This window comes from Dipodomys merriami, unplaced genomic scaffold (genome assembly GCF_024711535.1).
Source record: "Dipodomys merriami isolate MVZ:Mamm:240054 unplaced genomic scaffold, mDipMer1.0.p SCAF_27, whole genome shotgun sequence".
Taxonomy (NCBI): domain Eukaryota; kingdom Metazoa; phylum Chordata; class Mammalia; order Rodentia; family Heteromyidae; genus Dipodomys; species Dipodomys merriami.
This window is the reverse complement of record NW_027204159.1, coordinates 6,641,517-6,648,442: the sequence shown is the minus strand read 5'-3', so window position 1 is coordinate 6,648,442 and position 6,926 is coordinate 6,641,517. Positions and strand designations below refer to the sequence as shown.

The window sequence follows — 6,926 nt, the reverse complement described above, 5'->3', positions numbered from 1 at the left end:
TCTTGTCAGGTCTACCTCTTTTCAACTAGTTTAATAAGTAGGGTTCACAGACTAATCACTTCAATAGAAGAGAGAAAGGAATGTGAATAGTAACCCTCATCAGCAATAACGAAGCTTGAAATCTGCAAAGCAAAAGATAGGAAGCTCAATACATTTAGATTAAAAACAACACAAAGACATATGTTCTCTGCCTGCACCAGGAAAGACAGGCATTACTTTGGTTCTAGCCATGCAATGAGCATTGGGAAATTTTGTCTTGAGGATAGGTCTGTAACTTTATATTGGCTGTTATGTTTACATCTCAGAAAGAGAATCAAGAATCACAGCTTTACTAGGAAGGAAAATAGGAATAGGTATATCTTAGAAATAGGTATGTCTGCTATGAGATTAGTTTGGAAAAGAATCTCAGTTGGGAAGAATCAAGAGAAGAGTTGTTTGTGTGCCTACAGAGAATGTTTGGTTTTTATCACCATCTGCCAGCCGGCAGTTGAGAACACAGGGATAACATAGCTTCCTCACTGCCCAGCAACAAGATGCTATTTTCTTCTAGCTTCACAGAGGGATATGACAGAATACTTAGAACAAAGACTTCCATTACCCTTTCTCATTACAAACTCTATTAAAACAAGACTGGAGAGCCAGACGCTAATGGCTCATATTTATAATCCTAGCTACTCAGGAGGCTGAAATCTGAGAATTACTGTTCAGCAATAGCTTGGATAGACAAATCTGAGAGACTTATTTCCAAATGACCAGTAAAAACCTAGAACTGAAGGCATGGCTCAAGCAGTAAAGTGAAAGCACAAGCAAGAGCTTGAGGCCTTAAGTTCAAGACCCAGTACCAGCACAAAACAAAAGCAAAAAAAAATCAAGAAACCTACTGAAGTCTACAAATTTCCAGTGCAGGCTGTGAACCTGTTCATATGTACATACTGTGTCCAATACACTAGATATTAAAGACTAGGTCATGGGCTGGGATGTAGCTCAGTGGCAAAGCGCTTGCCTAGCAAGTGCAACGTCCTGGGTTTGATCCCCAGTACCAAAAAAGAAAAAAAATACAGTTAAAAAAAAAAAAGACTAGGTCATGACATTTTCTAAAAAGAAACGTTCTCATAGCTGGGCATGGTGGTTCATGTTGGTGATCCTACCTACTCAGGAGTATGAGATTTGAGGATCGTGGTTCAAAGACAATTAACTAGCAGAAAACTGCAAGTGGCACTGTGTCTCAAAAATGTCAGAATGCTAACCTTGAGTAAAGGAGCTCAGGAGCACTATCCAGGCCCTGAGTTCAAGCCCACGACTGACAACAAAAAAATGTACTCATTACCTGACTTATGAAACTGTAACCCCTCTGTACATCACCTTTATAATGACAATAAAAAGTATTTAATAAAAAACTTAATGAAATACTGTTAAAAAAAAAAAAGTGAGGGGCTGGAAAGGTGGCTCAGTGGTAGAGTGCTTGCCTTGCATGCCTGAGGCCCTGGGTTCGATTCCTCAGCACCACATAAGCAAAAAGAGAAAAGCCTGAAGTGGCACTGTGGCTGAAGTGGTTGAGCGCTCGCCTTGAGCTGAAGAGCTGCGGGACAGCGCCTAGGCCCAGAGTTCAAGCTCCACCACCAACAACAAGAGAGAGAGAGAGAACCATCCAGGCACAGTTAAAGATAACAAACGAATTTATTTACACTCTACACCAGAAAGGGGACCTGCGACTACCTTGTCCTGGGCTAGGTACCCAGAACCAGGAGTAGCCTTGACCACCAAACCTCCAATTAGTCGGTCTGCAAAACCCCAAACCTCAGACCTCCAAAGCTCCAATGCTCCCAAGGGGAAGGCTTTTCCTTTTCTTCCCTTCCTCCTCCTCTGCAGGCCTCTCCACTCTCCACAGGCCTGCCCTGCCCTCCTCAGGCCTGCCCTGCTCCCCTCCTGCTGCCCCTCTTTCCTCTCCATCTCACTACTCCCCCACCTCAACGGGACTACTCTCCACTCTACTTCCTCTGCTCTCTACCCATTGCCTCCTGCTCTCCCTCTCCTACTTCTTCGTTCCTGTCTCCCCACTACTCTCCTCAGTACTCCTGGCTTTCAACCCCTCTCCTCAGGACTCCCCGCCTTCCCCCTACTCCCACTTGCCACCACACGCCCCGCCCCTCCGGCGGCACGCCCCGTAGGGCGGAGACATCAGCCTCTCAATGCCCCACCTCCTCCAGCAGCGGGGGGGGGGGGGGGGGGCATGGGGCCAAGCTGATTATCCGATAGTTATTACACAAATGCCTATAATCCTACCAGGAAGCAGAGATCTGAGGATGGAGATTTGAATAGTTTGGTCTGACTTTTTATCTCCAATTAAACAGCAAAAAAGCCGAACTGATGGCATGACTCAACTGTTGGAGTGCCAGTGTCAAGTGGAAATAAACCTCTCATGAGCTTGAGGCCCTGAGTTTAAGTGTCAGTACCAGTTAAAAAGAAAAAAAAAGAAATCTATTGAGTAGAGATCATGCAGGGTGGTAGCCAGAGACCAGTTCCAGGTGACTCCATGCAAGTCTCTGATACTCTCTGTACTTCTTTTTTTTTGGGGGGGGCGGTCCGGTTGTGGGGTCTGAACTCTGGGCCTGGGCTTTGTCCCTCAGCTCTTCAGCTCAAGGCTAGCGCTCTACCACTTGAGCCACAGCGCCACTTTCAGCTTTTTTTCTTTTTGCTTATGTGGTGCTGAGGAATCAAACCCAGGGCCTCATGCATGCAAGGCAAGTGCTCTACCACTGAGCCACCTTCCCAGCCCCTCTCTGTACTTCTTTTCCTTCTGTCTTAGCAGAGGACAGTGAGCTCTACCTCATACATGCTCCAAGGTAGGCAAATACAAGAACAAAGGCAGAGATATTGGGAAGTAAAAGGACAAGTTAGCCATTTGTAGATGCAAATCGAGCCTTGCCACCCATGTCCCACTTCGGAATTAAGACATTGGTTCCCCAGATGTAGGCAGTATTGGATGCTGAGATCTCATAGCTGGATGATGTTTGGTTGATGCAGGTAAGTGAGAGGATAAAGATCTGGACCCTGTGCTTCAGTTTCTCTGCCCTGCCCCAGTCTTGTTTGCCTCACAGCTATTGTTGCCAGGAGCCCTCCCGAATAAACCTTTGGTAAGTACATCTCAGAGTCAGATTTGCTGGAGGACCCAAATCAACCAGATGTTTTTCTTATTTAAATCATACTATAAAAGTCACATGAAACTGTGTGTCAGTGGCTACTCAGTAGGCTGAGATCTGAAGATCATGGTTCAAAGCCAGTCCAGACAGGAAAGGCTGTGAGACTTTTTTTTTCTTTTGTCAGTCGTGGGGCTTGAACTTTGGGCCTGATCGCTGTCCCTCAGCTCTTCAGCTCAAGGCTAGATCTTTACCACTTGAGCTACAGTACCACTTCCGGTTTTCTGGTGGTTTGTTGGAGATAAGGGTCTCACAGACTTTCCTGCCCAGGCTGGCTTTAAACTGCGATCCTCAGATCTCAGCCTCCTGAGTAGCTAGGATTACAGGCGTGAGCCACCGGCACCCGGCTTCTGTGAGGCTCTTATCTCCAGTTAACCGTCAGAAAACCCGAAGTGGTGCTGTGGCTCAAGTGGTAGAGAGCTCACCTTGGGCTGAAGAGCTCAGGGACAGCCCCCAAGCCCAGAGTCCAAGCCCCATGACCAACCCTACCCTCCCCACCCCCCACACAAAAAAGGCACATGACTTACTAGCTAGTTCTTTTTCACTTTCATTTCATGTCTTTTTTTTTCTGGTTGGTCATAGGGCTAGAATGCAGGGCCTGGGTGCTGTCCCTGAGCTTTTTTACTCCAGGCTAGTGCTCTACTACTTTGAGCTACAATGCCACTTCCAACAGTTTTCTGGTGGTTTATTGGAGATAAGAGTCTCACGGACTTTCCTTTCAGAGTTGGCTTTGAGCGTGATCCTCAGATCTCAGCCTCCTGAGTAGCTAGGATTACAGGTTTGAGCCACCAGCACCAAGCTATTACTATCTGGCTTTGGTACAAAATTCCGTCACTGAGATAGAACCTCTAAGTGACATAACAATGTGTAGAAGTTCTGGGTTCTGTTTTAATTATTATTCTGTCTTGGGCACTTAGTTCAGTTGCTTAGCATAATGGACTCATCAGATCAAGAACAAGGGTCCCATTCTAGGTAACTCAGTTAATGTCTCTAATACAAGGCTACACATTCTCCCTTGGCTCTGGAAAATGTCCAACAAATATGAGCTCTTAGTCATAAGGTACTTATATATGGGGGAAGGGGTGAGTTGGTATTAATATCTTTGAGATTGCAAGGCTGTCTTGCTACTGATACCATTTTGCTTTTCCTGTTACTGAGGAACTATTCTTTAGGAAGAGGTGGAGGATGTTGTACCCCCTTAATGCTGAGTCCTGCTCTCAAGCAAACTATATTTGAGGGGTTCTTTGGGAGGATCCTACTATTTATGTAAACATAAGACCACACCTCCGACAGGAAATCTGAGTGCAGCATTCTGCTGCCCTTATAGTTTCCCTAAGACAACATCTCTTCCTGGATGTCTGGACAACAGGATGGTGGCCATTTACAAGAAGCTTCCTTCCTTTTCTTACCCAGGACTACTTGGTCCTGAAGTAGGAACAGGTGTGTGTGGGAGGACTTTAAAATGTTCTCTCGTATCTTCTCCCATCTTACGGGTTAGCAATTAACACACCAGTTCAGGCACACAGGCCCTATTGGACAAGAGGAACATTAATATACTACCTGAATGGGTTAAACTGTTTTATCAGCAAAAGCTCCCTTTAATTCCACAAATACCTATAAAAAAAATAGAGCTGGGTGCCAATGACTCACATCTATAACACTAACAACTCAAAAGACTGAAATCTGAGGATTGAGGTTCAAAGCCAATCTTGGTAGAAAAGTCTATGAGAGGGGCTGGGAAGGTGGCTCAGTGGTAGAGCGCTTGCCTTGCATGCATGAGGCCCTGAGTTCGATTCCTCAGCACCACATAAGCAAAAAGAAAAAAGCTGGAAGTGGCGCTGTGGCTCAAGTGGTAGAGCGCTAGCTTTGAGCTGAAGAGCTGAGGGACAGCGCCCAGGCCCAGAGTTCAGGCCCCATGATCGGACCCAAAAAAAAAAGAAAAGTCTATGAGACATCTCCAGTTAGCACCAGAACTGTTGCTGTGACTCAAGTGGTAGAGCGCTAGACTTGAGCAAAAAAGCTTAGGGACAGTGCTCAAGACAGTACCCAAGCCCCAGGGCTGGCACACACACACACACACACACACACACACACTCTCTCTCTCTCTCTCTCTCTCTCTCTCTCTCTCTCTCTCTCTCTCACACACACACACACACACACACACACACACACACACACACACACACACACACACACACCTAGAAAATATTGATAGAGGGCTGGGAAGGTGGCTCAGTAGTAGAGCACTTCCCTTGCATGCCTGAGGCCTTGGGTTCGATTCCTCAGCACCACATAAGCAAAAAAAGAAAAAAGCCAGAAGTGGCGCTGTGGCTCAAGTGGTAGAGTGCTAGCCTTGAGCTGAAGAGCTGAGGGACAAAGCCCAGAGTTCAGGCCCCACAACCAGACCCCCCCCAAAAAAAAGAAAAGAAAATATTACAGACATGTTGGTCCTCGCCCAGTCAAATTCTATGCACCGGGCACTGGTGGCTCATGCCTGTAATCCTACCTACTCAGGAGGCTGAGATTTAAGGATCATGGTTCAAAGCCAGTCCATGCAGAATAGTCCATGAGCCTCTTCTTTTAAAAAAATTGATTAATTAATTAATTAATTAATCATTTTTTTTTTGTCAGTCGTGAGGCTTGAATTCTGGGTCTGGGCGCTGTCCCTGCACTCTTCAGCTCAAGGTGAGCGTTCTACCACTTGAACCACAGCACCACTTTCGGTTTTCTAGTGGTTTATTGGAGATAAGATTCTCACGGACTTTCCTGCCTGGGCTGGCTTTTGAACTGTGATCCTCAGATCTCAACTTCCAGAGTAGTGAGGATTACAGGCGTAACCCACCAACGCCTGGCCCATGAGACTCTTAACTCCAATTAACCACCAGAAAACTGGAAGTGGAGCTGTGGTTCAAAGTGGTAGAGCAAAAAGCTCAGGGACAGCATCTAAGCCCTGAGTTCAAGGCCCCTACCACCACCATCACCACCACCAACAACAAATCTATTTAAATCTACTGGAAAACTCTCATGGCCCTGCTCACCACTATCCTTTTGGATTTGTGTATGTCCTTTCTTTGGACTTCTTTCTGAACATACTTAGGCTTGTAGATCCCAATATTTCTTATTTCCCTCCCAGCTGCTCTCTTTCCTGGCACCTTCACCCAGTAAACTCTGAGCCTACAGATTTTGAATTTGACAGTGGAGACTATTTTTGCTAAGTGGTTGCAGAATATAAGCAACAGCTGGCACAGAAGTATTCTCAATGTTAGGATTTGGAGTTCTAAGTTTGTCCAAGTGATGCAGTCAAAGACAGACTCACTTTCAAAAGTCTTAGTGGAGGTATAAATGAGAAGAAGGGTACTTTTCATGGGAATCTGAGAAGGTAGTACTGCTGAACCATTTTTATAACTATTTTAGGTCTGGGTGCCATTGGCTCACACCTGTAATTTTTCTATGTAAAACCACTTGATGGATATCTCTGATCAGGTCACTTAGTCACAAAGCATAAATGGCTCCTGCAGGACCCAGTGGGTACACTGCTCCCTGAATGTGTGACTTGGTCCAAGATTACAGAGCTGTACCTATGACTCATCCATGGTTTTGGTGTCACCTTGTCACTCAAGTTTAAGAGCATAACATAATTTATTATATATATTGTGACAGATTATTCTTCTCATACTAATTGGCTTTGCTATCCTCTGGTTTTTTGTTTTTGTATGTGTATACTGGTTC

At 45.5% G+C, this 6,926-nt stretch overlaps 1 protein-coding gene across 2 annotated transcripts in view; it reads left to right on the top strand.

Moving 5' to 3' along the window:
- Positions 1-4,107: 4,107 nt before the first annotated feature.
- Dnajc18 (DnaJ heat shock protein family (Hsp40) member C18) overlaps positions 4,108-6,926 on the top strand; it is a 38,357-nt gene continuing 35,538 nt past the window's right edge. The window contains exon 1 of one of the 2 annotated variants that reach the window (XM_070036136.1): positions 4,108-4,169. The gene's annotated coding sequence lies outside the window, so the exon portion shown is untranslated. Of the gene's footprint in view, positions 4,258-6,926 lie in introns of both variants that reach the window. The other variant, XM_070036135.1, reaches the window with a different exon arrangement.